This window comes from Myotis nattereri, assembly GCF_964212035.1.
Source record: "Myotis nattereri genome assembly, chromosome: 8".
In the NCBI taxonomy this organism is placed as follows: domain Eukaryota; kingdom Metazoa; phylum Chordata; class Mammalia; order Chiroptera; family Vespertilionidae; genus Myotis; species Myotis nattereri.
Window position 1 is genome coordinate 34,280,426 of NC_138083.1, and position 14,122 is coordinate 34,294,547.

General features: G+C 47.5%; 1 protein-coding gene across 1 annotated transcript in view; it reads left to right on the forward strand.

Annotated features, from left to right (window-relative positions):
• The first annotated feature begins 287 nt into the window (after positions 1–287).
• KIF3B (kinesin family member 3B) overlaps positions 288–14,122 on the forward strand; it is a 47,087-nt gene continuing 33,252 nt past the window's right edge. The window contains exon 1 of the mRNA XM_081097573.1: positions 288–415. The gene's annotated coding sequence lies outside the window, so the exon portion shown is untranslated. The remainder of the gene's footprint in view (positions 416–14,122) is intronic.

Here is a 14,122-nt window from a genome sequence, read left to right on the forward strand (position 1 = left end):
GGTGGCTGAAGGCGCGTGGAGGGACCAAGGCAACGCGTTCCATTTTTAAGATGGGGAAACTGAGGCACCAGATACCAGCAGGTGGAGTCAGGTCCCATTGCTCTCTGCTCACACTCCTCAGTTGGGTGAAAGACCAAGCGTATTGGGCACCTACTAGGCGCCAATCCCCAGCCCCGCCCCGCCCCGCCCCGCCCGGCCCGGCCCTGCAGGCTCTCCCTGTCCGCCGTCCGAATCCCAATAAAGTTATTGAAATTGACACTGGTTGCTAAGGAAGTAGGTCGCGGAGCCGGGTTGCCAAGGAAGTGAGCGGCCGCCGTCTCTCCCCATCCGGGGCAGTGGGGAATGGCTGAGCCCGGGATTCGCCGCCTCCTCCGCCGCCGCCGCCGCTGCCGCCCGCTCCCGGCTGCCGCCGCAGGTGAGCCGGGGAGGAGCCCGGAGCCGCGGGGCTGGGCGGTCCCGCCGCCGCCCGGACCTTCGCGGAGGCCGCGCTGGCGCCGCCGCTGGCTCGGCACTGCCCGCGGGAGCATCCTCTGCGCTGCCTCCCGGGCATCCTCCGGCCGTTGGGTGGCCTCGCCCCTCCATCCGTGGGTGGAGGTGCGGCCAGACCCCCAGACCCTGCAGCCAGCTGTTGGGGTCCGCTCAGGTGTTTGGCTGTGATCGGGACCCGGCTCCGGAGGGAGGCGCGAAGCGAACTCCTGGGGTCCGCGCTCGGCGCCGCTCCCGCGCACGGTGTGACCTTGGGCGAGTCCCCTTCCCCTCTCTGGCCTCGGTTGACCTGTTTGGCCCAGGCGGTCCTAACGCTTGCTGCTCAGAGCGGCTGAGGTGATGAGGCGCGCGTGTTGAAAGTGCCCTAAACGAGGAGAGGGAGCATTCTTAGGGCGCCCTAGCCCGAGGGCCAAGAATCCAGTTTGAAGTCTGAGTGTCTGAGTTTGAGACTGACTCTCCACGTAGTCATTGTGTAGCCTTGACTTTTTCTTTGTCTGTAAAACGGGTTAATGAGCCACAGTGGGAATCCAGAGTCCCTCCAGCATCCTGGCACATGGTCAGTGCTCAACACCCTGTTATGAGGCATGTGAGATGGTTTGGGCAAGGCTGCCAGGAAAGGACTTGGAGACAGGTAGGATTTAGGTTTGTAGAGTGCCAGCTCATATGGGTATTCCTATCCCCAGTTTTACTTCTCCATTCTGTTCGGAGCAAGGGAGGTGGTGTGGACTTTGCAGGTAGCCCTGGCAAGGGAAGTCCGAGTCAGGTCCCTGTAGATGGCCAAGGTTATGTGGCCTTACTTTCTGCTTGGGTCTTGTTCACCCTTCCAGAAGAAAAAGGTATCTTATGCCTTTTGGGAAGTGCTTAACATGTAATATCTATGTACAAGTATATGGTTAAGCATTTTCAGGTACACTATCTCATTTACTCTTCACATAGACTTTTCCAGGTAGGTGGTGATTTTATCTCCATTTCAATGAGGAAACTGAGGCTCAGAAAAGTGAATGACTTGCCTAAGCATCTTATACCTATTGAGTGATGGAACAGGACACCCAGGTAAATCCTCTATTTTCTCCCCCATACCCTGATGTCTCTGATTTCTCAATGGTAGCTGTTACCAAGCCACAAGGGTATTCTTTTATTACTCTAACTGCTGTGGCTCGAGGCTTGTCTGCCAGTGGCAAAGAAATCAGATCTTACATAAAGCTTCATTTAAATAGGTACTCTCCAAAGTGTGAGCCTCAAAATGAGCTGGAATGTTTAGAAGGGGGCTTCTCTGTCCCTCAGTCCCCTCCTCTTCAATGAGAGGAGCAGGCTAGATGATATCGGAAGGCCCTTTCAGAGCTGTTGTGCAATTCTGATTGCATGCTTGCGGCTTAAAAGCATGGTATCAGGCTGCCTGCGTTTGATTCTTGGCACTGCCGCTTCCAGGCTGTGTGCACTCTGCAGTTTACTTCACCTCTTTGTGCTGCAGTTTCCTCATCTGTAAAATGGTAATAATAGTATCCACCATATTGGGCTATTGTGAGGATATATTTGAGCCTAATACAGGTAAAATGCCTGGAAATTTTGGTAAATGTTAGCTATTGTTCTGTGGGCTTAACATAGCTCCTGTATATTCTAATTTATGGGTGAATAAAAGAGCTGTCACAATATTATGCAAAAATATCAGCATTATGACAGGGTCATCCCAGGAACCTGCAGTCCCATGCCAGATTGGGTGGCAAAGGAAGACGAGAGTTGTTGAGAGGATGCCACCATGGATTGGTAGGTAGCTTGACTTCCAGTTCAGTGAATGTTTACTTAATCCCTTTATGCCAAGCAGAGTGGCGGATGTGGAGATCAGCCACATCTTCCTATTCTTCAAGGACCTCAGAGCTTAACTTATAAATGATTAGGTAGGAAGCAAGGTGAGAAATGACAGTGGCCTTCCAGGGCAGTGGAGATGGTGTAAGTGGTTGTGTTTTGGAGGTAGAACTAGCAGGAGGATGGTTGGGGGATGAGCTAAAGAAATCAAGGATGACTCCTGGGTTTTCGGCCTGAGCAATTAGGTAGGTGTTGGTAGTGCCATCTGCCTCTACAATGATGAAAGCACTTTTTGGTAAGGTGCCCTGTGAGGAAGAATTAGCTATGATTCACTCTGAACCTCTTGGAGGAGAGGCATAAAGTATAAACATCATATCTTTTAGACTGTGGGGTGGAAATCACAGATTTCATTGCAGGAGAACAGCCAGGTGCTTCGCTGAAGGCTCCACCTTGGACATCCAGAAGCCCTTCATTTCTTGAAGTCTGGCTCTTTGCCAGCTTGTGGAGTGGCAGGTGTGGGCTTTGCCATCTGTCTCGTGCTGTTGGCATTGCTGTGCTGACTCGAGATCTTGGCTGATGAAGGCTGGAAGGAGGCTGGCCAGGTCTGGGAGAGCGAATGGAATCACAAGGGAAGCTCACTGCCCCTGCCAGCGTGGTTCTTTCCTTGGCATCGAATGACATTTCTAAAGTTGCAGAGCTCTTGATTTGAGAATACCTTGAAAAGCTCTTGTGTTCTGCCAGAATTCCTAGAGGATTTTTGAATGGAGCAAGGGAATTCAGGCTTTCTTTTCATAAATGGTAATACTTGCATGTGTAAATTTAGGGGTCACAGTGTTGGAAATTCAACATTGTGAATTTTAAGACTAATAATTCTACCACCTCCACTTGTATACTTTTGTTTGCAGTTTAGAATGCTCTTTCGTCTGCATTTTCATTTACTAATGTTCAGTCAGTTGAGATCATGTGGAATATGTATTATCCTCAGTTAACAGATGAAGCATTGAGATGCTGAGAGAGTATACATTTTTATCAATAGTATTAAATACCTACTGGGTGTTGGATTAGGTAGATCCTTGCTGGTGAAGGTGTGTTCTGCACTAATGTCCTGAGAGAGCTTTTATTTTAAAAACTAGAGGCCCGATGCATGGGTCCTGGCATGTGGGGATTGGGCCAAAACTGGCTCTCCAACATCCCCTGAGAGGTTCTGGATTGTGAGAGGGCGCAGTCCAGGGGTCCCACTGGTGCACGATCGGGGCTGGAGGAACCACATGAGGGCTCCAGGGCATGTCTGGCCAGTCTCACCCAGCCCCTATTGGCCGAACCCCAGCAGCAAGCTAACTTACCTGTCGGAGCGTCTACTCCCTGGTGGTAAGTGCACGTCATAGTGACTGGTCCAAGGGTCGGACACTTAGCATATTAGGCTTTTATTATATAGGACTAGTGGCCCAGTGCACGAAATTTGTGCACATTAAAAGGGAATTAATTAGAGGAAATATTTTAATATTGCTATTTGCCCTTTCTCTATACTAGAAGTGTCAGAGATGAAAGAAAATTAGTAAAATGTATATGAAAATCTCCCTCCTGTCAGAGTCTGGGGCGCGCCGCAGGACCCAGAGTCAAGTCCCCGCCCACCTGCATGCGCTTCGAAATTGCAAGAGACCCAGACCTGGCCGGCCCCACCCCCATTGGGCGAGACTCAGACCTGGCCGGCCCCACCCCTGTCAAGCCCCGCCAGGTGGGGTTGCAGCCTCAGGTCCCCCTGGGGTTGCAGCCTCAGGTCCCCTGTCAAGCCTCATGAGTGGGGGACGAGGCCTGAGGTCCCCCGGCCCTGCCAGGTGCCATGCAGCCTCAGGTCCCTGCTGATCGGTTGTTATGCGTGATGACTATTTGCATATTAGCCTTTTATTATTATGATATTTTTTTTAAATTGACTTTAGAAAGAGAGGATGGGAGAGGGAGAGAGATATAGAAACATCATTCAGCTGCCTTCTACATGCCCCCTATTCAGGATCAAGCTCTGACTGGGAATTGAACTGGTGACTTCTTGGTGCATGGGACGATGCTCAATCAACTGAGCCATACCAACCGGGCCCCTGAGAACTTATTTGAAATGCAGACTCTAAGCCTAGATTAATAGATCAGTCTGCATTTTACCAAGACCCGACTCCTCCAATCCGAGTGTTTCCTGTGCATATTAAAGCTTGATATGCACTCAATTGGTAATAAGTAGCAAACTCAGTGATAATGATAATAAAGGAAATAGGAATAGCTAATGTTTATTGAGCCAAGCGCTGTTCTAAGGACTTTTCATATGTTGTCTCACTTAGTCCTCCCAGCAACTCTTTGGTTACTATTGTGATTCCCACTTTCCAGAAGAGGAAAGTTGAGGCACAAAAAAGTCAAATAACTTCCCCAGACCTGCTGACCCCAAGTCCATTGCTCTTTCTGCCACTCACTTGTTCATCTGTTTTTCAGGTGGGCAGTATATTCCTGATGTTTTGTTAAAGACCTTTCTCTTCTGTACCTGGGTAATGAACTTTAAATGCTGATGAAAAAGTGGCTTCAAAGAATGAAAAAATCAGGGGGAAAACCCTTGAGTTATTTTAATATAACTATAGGTGTCAGTTACTTGACTGATAGGTAACAGACAGATACCCAGTATGTAAGATGGACTACCTGTCACACTTCTTAGTTTAGCGGCCTCACTCAGGGCAGAAACAGCTGAAGCAGGTAGGAGCTGTGGGCTTTTCTTCTGAGTCATTCAGCACTAAACTCTTTTTTTATTCTAGCGATAATATCTACATTGGGTGAGAAGAGGGTGGCTAAAGTCCTATACCACCCTCTGACTAATTGCAAATGATTCAATTTTATAGTGCCTTGCTTTTCCCTCTCTGCCTTGTGGGTTCCTTATTTCCCTTTCAACATCTCCTTATCTCCCAAGTCTTAGAATTTCTTTTCTTTTCTTTTTTTTAAAATATATTTTATTGATTGTTTACAGAGAAGAAGAGGGATAGAGAGTTAGAAACATCCATGAGAGAGAAACATCCATCAGCTGCCTCCTGCACACCCCCTACTGGGAATGTGCCCGCAACCCAGGTACATGCCCTTGACTGGATCGAACCTGAGACTCTTCAGTCCATAGGCCGACGCTCTAGCCACTGAGCCAAACTGGTCAGGGCAGTCTTAGAATTTCTTGTTCAAGGCCTATGCCATCCAGGAAATTTTGGTATGAAAAGGCAGTGGGATCTGGGTGGAAGCATGAATTCTAATAGCAATTCTGCCACTGGCTGTGTGACCTGGGGCAAGTAACTCAACCTCTCTGGCCCTGGTCTCTATATATGTAAAATGAGGACATGAGCTAGCCTTCCAATGTCTTCCAGCCCTTCCTGAAGACTGAGCTTTGAAAGGGGTGATACTGTCTTCTTCGTTGGTGGCTGCATGCTGGGCTTTCTCCAGTACCGCAGGGGTGAGGATTTTAGAGCCTATTTCTTGACAGTCCGAGGTAATCTTATCAGCATCACACATCTGCACTGAAGCTTGGGAGGTTGGAGTTTAAGGCTTCGTTAATCATGGTAACACATTGTGTCTCCTCACTTTGTCACACTGATTGCAGACATTGAACTCGCACACAGGCAGATCTGTCTTTAGCGTGCTGATTTATTTAAATGACTAGAGGCCCAGTGCACAAAAATTTGTGCACTCGGGGGGGTGTGGGGGGTCCCTCAGCCCGGCCTGTGCCCTCTCGCAGTCTGGGACCCCTCGGGAGATAACGACCTGCTGGCTTAGGCCTGCTCCCGGGTGGCAGAGGGCAGGCCTAATCCCTAGGTGCAGCCGCTGGTCGGGCTCAGAGCAGGGCCGATTGGGGAGTTGGGGCGCCGCCCCCTGTCATGCACAGAGCAGGGCAGATTGGGAGGTTGCGATGCCACCCTCAGTCACTCTCAAGGTAGGGCCGATTGGGGGGTTGGGGCACCGCCCCCTGTCACACTCAAGGCAGGGTCGATGGGGAGGTTGCGGCGCCACCCCCTGTCACGCACAGAGCAGGGCCAATCAGGGGGTTGGGGCACTGCCCCCTGTCATGCACAGAGCAGGGCTGATCAGGGGGTTGGGGAGCTCCCCCCTGTCACACACAGAGCAGGGTCAATCAGGGGGTTGGGGAGTCCCCCCCTGTCACGCACAGAGCAGGGTTGATCAGGGGATTGGGGAGCTCCCCCCACCCCCCCGTCACGCACAGAGCAGGGTCGATCAGGGGGTTGGGGAGCTCCCTCCTGTCACTCACAGAGTAGGGCTGATAGAGCAGGGCAGATCAGGGGGTTGGGGCACCGCTCTCTATCACCCACAGAGCAGGGCCGATCAGGGGCTTGGGGCGCCGCCACTCTCACACTCAGGGCAGGGCCAATGGGGAGGTTATGGCTCTACCCTGTCACACACAGAGCAGGGCCCGTGGGGGGTGGGGGGTTGGGGTGCCGCACCCCGTCTCACACAGAGCAGGGCCCGTGGGGTGGGGGTTTGGGGCGCCGCACCCTGTCACACACAGAGCCACAGGGCGATCAGGGGGTTGGGGAGCTCCCCCCTATCAGGCACAGAGCAGGGCCGATCAGGGGGTTGGGGCGCCTTCCCCTGTCAGGAACAGAGCAGGGCCGATAGGGAGGTTGTGGCCCCGCCCCCTGTCACATACAGAGCCGCAGGGCGATCAGGGGGTTTGGGCGCTGCCCCCTGTCATGCGATCCCTGTGCCTGGAGGCCTTGCGGCTCTGCTGATCCCGGTGCTTGGGAAGAATATTACCCTTTTACTATATAGAATAGAGGCCTGGTGCATGGGTGGGGGCTGGCTGGTTTGCCCTGAAGGGTGTCCTGGATCAGGGTGGAGGTCCCCACTGGGGTGCCTGGCCAGCCTGGATGAGGGGATGATGGCTGTTTGCAGCTGGTCATACACCCTTCAGGGTGGGGGTTCCCACTGGGGTGCCTGGCCAGCCTGGATGAGGGGATGATGGCTGTTTGCAGCTGGTCACACACCCTTCAGGGTGGGGGTCCCCACTGGGGTGCCTGTCCAGTCTGGGTGAGGGGCTGAGGGCTGTTTTCAGGCTGGGACTGAAGCTCCCAACTGCTCCTTTTTTTCTTTTTCTTTTTTATTCTGGGCCAGCTTTAGCTCTGGCTCCAGCTCTGAGGCCTCTGCTGCTGAAAGAAGGTATCTGGTTTGTTTAGGTTTTATAATCGAAACAATGTATAACTCCAGCTCTGAGATCCCAGCTCGCTGAAAGCTGGTTTCTGGGGTTTTGTTTAGCTTCTATATTTGTTACAGTGTTTCTTAAACTGCAGGCTCAGAGGCCGGCAAGGCAGGTGGGGAACGTTGGAGTCCTCCGTCACTGAAGCAAGCAAGCCTCATGTTAGTTTCAAGCTGCCTGGCTGCCGGCCGCCATCTTGGCTGGCAGTTAATTTGCATATCTCGCTGATTAGCCAATGGGAAGGGTAGCGGTTGTACGCCAATTACCATGTTTCTCTTTTATTAGATAGGATAGTTTGCATTATAGAGCACCAGTGATCCTTGTGGTAGGTGTGGTTTTATTTTTAAACTTTTTGGCAAGATATTTGCAGCATTTGCATTTTGTCATATTTGAACATAGTGTGTAAATGGAAGTGAGTCCAAGTGAAACAGAAATTGTAATAGATTATTGGGAGTTGAGATTTGACAATCTGTAACCTATTCTGGGATCTTTCATATCACCTTCAGCAGTGGTTTCAGGAAGGACTTGCATTGGGGCTTTTGTGGGTGACATAAACAGAAACTGAATGCTCAGAGCGCAGGCTGCAGCAGCTTAGTGGATTGCAGTAATCATTACTTTATAGCACATTTCAGGAACCTAAGCAAAAACACCTAGCTAGTAAATCGTAAAAGATTCCATCCCAGTAAGATAAAGTATCAGCTCAAGTTACTTAAGATAACCACAAGAAGATAGTTCTTAGAAATGCTTACTGGTTTTGCAAGATCTGCAATAATGAGTCAGATTCTAGCCTAAGAAATAGAAGGTGTTTTTCTTTCCTTCTTCAATTGCCAGCATTAAAAAAAAATTATTATTGTATTTGTTGTTGTTAATCCTCACCCAGGGATATTTTTTTCCATTAATTTTTAGAGAGACTGGAAAGGAGGGGGTGAGACAGAGAGAGAGAAACATCAATGTGAGAGAGACACATTAATTGGTTGCCTCCTGCACATGCTCGGACCTGCGGCCAGGGATAGAGCCTGCAACCAAGGTACGTACCCTTGAAGGCTGAGCCTACATTGCCACATGAGATATTAATAAAGTGCAAATAGCCATAAGTGACCTAAGTGACATTTTTTTAAATTAAATCTTTATTGTTCATATTATTACATTTGTTCCTCTTTTTTCCCCCCACAACTCCCCTCCTTCCAGTTCTCACCCCACTCTCCGCCCTCACTCCCCACCCACTGTCCTCATCCATAGGTGCACGATTTTTGTCCAGTCTCTTCCCGCATCTCCCACACCCCTTTCCCCCCCAAGAATAGTCAGTCCATTACTTTTCTTTGTCCCTGATTCTATTATAATCACCAGTTCATTCTGTTCATCAGATTATTTATTCACTTGATTCTTAGATTCACTTGTCGATAGATACGTATTTGTTGTTCATAATTTGTATCTTTACCTTTTTCTTCTTCTTCCTCTTCTTAAAGGATACCTTTCAGCATTTCATATAATACTGGTTTAGTGGTGATGAACTCCTTTAGCTTTTCCTTACCTGTGAAGCTCTTTTTCTGACCTTCAATTCTGAATGATAGCTTTGCTGGATAAAGTAATCTTGGTTGTAGGTTCTTGGCATTCATCACTTTGAATATTTCTTGCCACTCCCTTCAGGCCTGCAAAGTTTCTGTTGAGAAATCAGCTGACAGTCGTATGGGTATTCCCTTGTAGGTAACTGAGTTTCTTTCTCTTGCTGCTTTTAAGATTCTCTCTTTGTCTTTTGCTCTTGGCATTTTAATTATGATGTGTCTTGGTGTGGTCCTCTTTGGAATCCTTTTGTTTGCGGTTCTCTGTGCTTCCTGGAGTTGTAAGTCTATTTCTTTCACCAGGTAGGGGAAGTTTTCTGTCATTATTTCTTCAAATAGGTTTTCAATATCTTGCTCTCTCTCATCTTCTGGCACCCCTATAATTCTGATGTTGGTACGCTTGAAGTTGTCCTAGAGGCTTCTTACACTGTCTTCGTATTTTTGGATTCTTTTTCATTTTGCTTTTCCGGTTGGGTGTTTTTTGCTTCTTCGCATTTCAAATCTTTGACTTGATTTTTGCGACCCTCTGGTCTGCTGTTGGGAGTCTGTATAGTATTCTTTATCTCAGTCAGTGTATGCTTAATTTCTAGTTGGTTCTTTATCATAACATCGAGGGTCTCATTAGATTTCTTGTAGATCTCATTAAGTTTATCGGCGGCTTCTAGACAGTTCTTGAGAGGCCTTAAAAGTGTGGTTCTGAACTCTATATCTTCCAGTGACAATTTTGTCCTATTTCTTTGTCTCCGCATTTTTTTTATGCTTTCTTGGTGCACCCCCTAGTGGTCTTTGTGCGCAGTCTTGTTGTAGTTAAGCCTTGATTGTTGTAGTTAATACTGGGGGGATTTGACTTCCAGGCCAACTGGCTGTGAGAGTCAGCTGTGTCTGCAGTGGGAAAACTTCTGTCCTCTGGGGAGGTGCTAATCTAGCCTTTGCCTGAGGCTATCCAGCAAATGGCTCTGTGCAGGGCTTGGGCGGGGCGGGTCCCAGGGGATCAACAGGGCGGGCGGAGGGAGCAGTTATGGCTGCTCTCAGTCTGGTCCCCAGAGGCTCTGCCTCTCAGAGTCCCAGCAACCGCTGCAAACCTCGGAGAGAAAGCTGCCCTCGCGTTCCAACCGATGCCAGACAGCCCCGCTTCTCCTGTTTGAGTCTGGGTCCCTAGAGACTCGCCCAGAACTGGAGCTCAGGGCCTGAGCCTCCCTCCCGATTGAAAACGACAACCGTGCCCTCAGCCACCAGCCCGCGCCGTGCGCACCTCCGCACCTGTGTATTTTCCGCACTGCGCCTCCTCTGAATCTCGGTATGCTGTCCTCTTTCCTCCTAGTTGAAGAATTTCCCCTCAGCCAGCTTTCCTGTGGTTCTGGGTGATGTCCGTTCTGTCTTTTAGTTGTATTGTTGAAGTGGTTGTGCGAGGCAGCATTCTCCGGTGTTTACCTACGCCGCCATCTTGGTTCTCTCCCTAAGTGACATTTAAAAAAAAATTTTTTTTATTTATTTCTGGGAGAGGGTGAGAGAGATAGAAACATCAATGATGAGAGAGAATCACTGATCGGCTGCCTCCTGCATGCCCCACACTGGGGATCCAGCCCACCACCTGGACATGTGCCCTGACCAGAAATCAAACCGTGACCTCCTGGTTCATAGGTCAACACTCAACCACTGAGCCACATGGCTGGGCAAGAGTTATTGCCTTTTAAATTATTTGGTTCTTTTGACTATGGCAGAGAGAATATTTGTTTAGTTCTAGTCTATTTTTTAACACTTGCTAAAGCTGGCTTTTTAACCAAGAGAGATCAGGTCTCAACCTTAGGGAAACTACAGTGTCTAGCTAGAATTTAGTGACTTTGTTGTGTGTCCTTATATTTATTTTTACAGTTTCCTTCTACTTGCACTGTGACACTGATTTTCCATTCATGGTAGGGATATAAAGTAACTGTTTAAAAATAAATTTGTATTAAAAGAAAGTAGCTTTCAAGAAATCCTCAAGTAAATAATAGTACAGGTGGTGCCTGGATATGGCAAAATTGTGAAGAGACAATCCGCTGACCGACATTTAGGACATGCTGGTGTAGAAAAAGCCATGAACTTTGGAGCCAGTTAGACCTGGTTTCTGCTTACTTTGCCACTTATTAACTCAGTGTGCCATGTTACTTCCCTCTCCAAGGCTGAGGTTTTCTCCTCCTGTAAATTGAGTCAGGACAGAAGCACCTCCTGTGGGCCAGGCAGTGTAATGCTTGTCTCCCTCTGATCCTCACTCTGCTCCAAGGTGCAGGGTATTGGTACTCCCACTTCACAGAAGAGGAGACGGGCTCAGAGGGTGGACTTGCATGGAGCCCCAAAACTAGGAATGGCAGGCCTGGGCTTCATTCCCAGGGGTGTCTGAATCTTTTGTTGTTATTCCGGGCCACCTCCCTCATTTATTTATTTATTTATTTATTTATTTATTTATTTATTTATTTTTAAATATATTTTATTGATTTTTTACAGAGAGGAAGGGAGAGAGATAGAGAGCTAGAAACATCGATGAGAGAGAATCATCGATCAGCTGCCTCCTGCACATCTCCTACTGGGGATGTGCCCGCAACCCAGGTACATGCCCTTGACCGGAATCGAACCTGGGACCCTTCAGTCCGCAGGCCGACGCTCTATCCACTGAGCCAAACCGGTTTCGGCTACCCTCTTTTAAATATAGATTTTGCTGTGGCTCTCTACCGAGGTGAGTAGCAGTCTGATTGAAATGAAAAGTCATTTGCCTGACTGGTGTGGCTCAGTGGTTGAGCGTCGACCTATAAACCAGGAGATCATGGTTCCATTCCGGGTCAGAGCACATGCCTGGGTTTTGGGCTCGATTCCCAATTAGGGGCGTGCAGGAAGCAGCCAATCAATGATCCTCTTTTATCCTTTGTTTCTACCTCTCCCTCTCCCTTCCTCTCTGAAGTCAGTGTATATATATATATATATATATATATAATTTTTTAAAATATATATTTTAATGATTTTTTACAGAGAGGAAGGGAGAAGGATAGAGAGTTAGAAACATCGATGAGAGAGAAACATCGATCAGGTGTCTCCTGCACACTCCCTACTGGGGATGTGCCCTCAACCAAGGTACATGCCCTTGACCGGAATTGAACCTGGGACCCTTCAGTCCGCAGGCTGACGCTCTAGCTGCTGAGCGAAACTGGTTAGGGCAATAAAAATATATTTTAAAATGAAAAGTCATGACACACACCCATGTTCACTATAGCCTAATTTACAGTAGCCAAGAGATGGAAGCAGCCCAAACGTTTATGGGCAGATGAATGGATAAAGAAAATGGTACTGCCCTAACCGGTTTGGCTCAGTGGCTAGAGCGTCAGCCTGCGGACTGAAGGGTCCCAGGTTCGATTCCGGTCAAGGGCATGTACCTTGGTTGCGGGCACATCCCCAGTAGGGAGTGTGCAGGAGGCAGCTGATCAATGTTTCTCTCTCATCGATGTTTCTAACTCTCTATCCCTCTCCCTTCTTCTCTATAAAAAATCAATTTAAAAAAAAAGAAAAAGAAAATGGTATTTACATACAGTGGGATATTATTTATTCCTAAAAAAGGAGATCTTGTCACATGCTATAACATGAATGAAACTTGAAATAGAATGATGGTTTCCGGAGCCTAATGAGGGGAAAAGGGATTTATTTGATAGGTATAGAGTTTCATTTTGGCAAGATTAAAAAGCTCTAGGTATTGCCGTAGCCAGTTGCTCAGTGCTTAGAGCATCACCCCTCAGACCAAAGGGTCGTGGGTTTTGTTTCCAGTCAAAGGCATGTCGTACCTTGATTGCAGGTTTGATCCCCAGCCCTGGTTGGAGCATGTATAGGGAGGCAATAATTGATATGTCTCTCTCATTTCGATATCTCTCTCTGTCTCTGTCTCTCTCTCTCCCTCCCCCCTCCTCCCTATCCTCCTCTCTCTCTTAAAATCAATGGAAAAATATCCTCGGGTGAGGATTAAAAAAAAAAAAGCATATTATCATAGTCATTAAAATATTATTTTAAAAAAATTCTAGATCTCTATTATACAACAATGTTGATATAGTTAACAATACTGAATTGTATAGTTAAAAATGATTAAGAGGGTACATTTTATATTATGTGGGTTTTTCACTACAATTAAAAATTTCAAAAGTTAACAGAAAAAAGATAAACCATTGGCCAGGGCAACTTTTTATTATGGAAAATCTGAAGCATACATAAAAGTAGAATGAACCATGGACCCATTACCCTGCTACAGCAGTTATCAACATGTAGTAATTTTGTTTCATCTATAACCTCCCAACAACCCCACCCTATCCCTGATTATGTTGATCCCAGACAGCATATAACTTTATCTGAAAACTCTTTTGTCTGGATCTCAAAGTAAGAACATATATATTAAATACATTTTATTGATTTTCTACAGAGAGGAAGGGAGAGGGATAGAGAGGTAGAAACATCGATCAGCTGCCTCCTGCACTCTCCCTACTGGGTATGTATGCCCGCAACCAAGGTCCATGCCCTTGACCGGAATTGAACCTGGGACCCTTCAGTCCGCATGCCAACGCTCTATCCACTGAGTCAAACCAGTTTGGGCAAGTAAGAATAATTTTTAAAAAATACAACTTCACACCTTAAAAGGTAACAACAATTCCTTAACACCATCTAAGATCCAGTGTTCAAATTTCCTTGATTGTCTCATACATTTTTTAACAGTTGGTTAGTTTGAACCAAGATCCAAAGTGGGTCCCAATCTAGGGTCAGATGTTGTATTTGATTAATTAAGCTATTCATCAGAGTATTAATATGTTTTTATTGATTTTAGAGAGAGGAAGGAAGAGGGAGAGATAGAAACATCAATAATGATAATAATTGTTTTTTAAAATCCTCACCTGGGGATATTTTTCCATTGATTTTTAGAGACAGTGGAAGAAAGAGGGAGAGACAGAGAGAGAGAAACACTGATGTGAGAGAGACACATCGATTGGTTGCCTCCCACACCTGCCCTGACCAGGGTCAGGGATCGACCCTACAGCCGAGGTTTTGT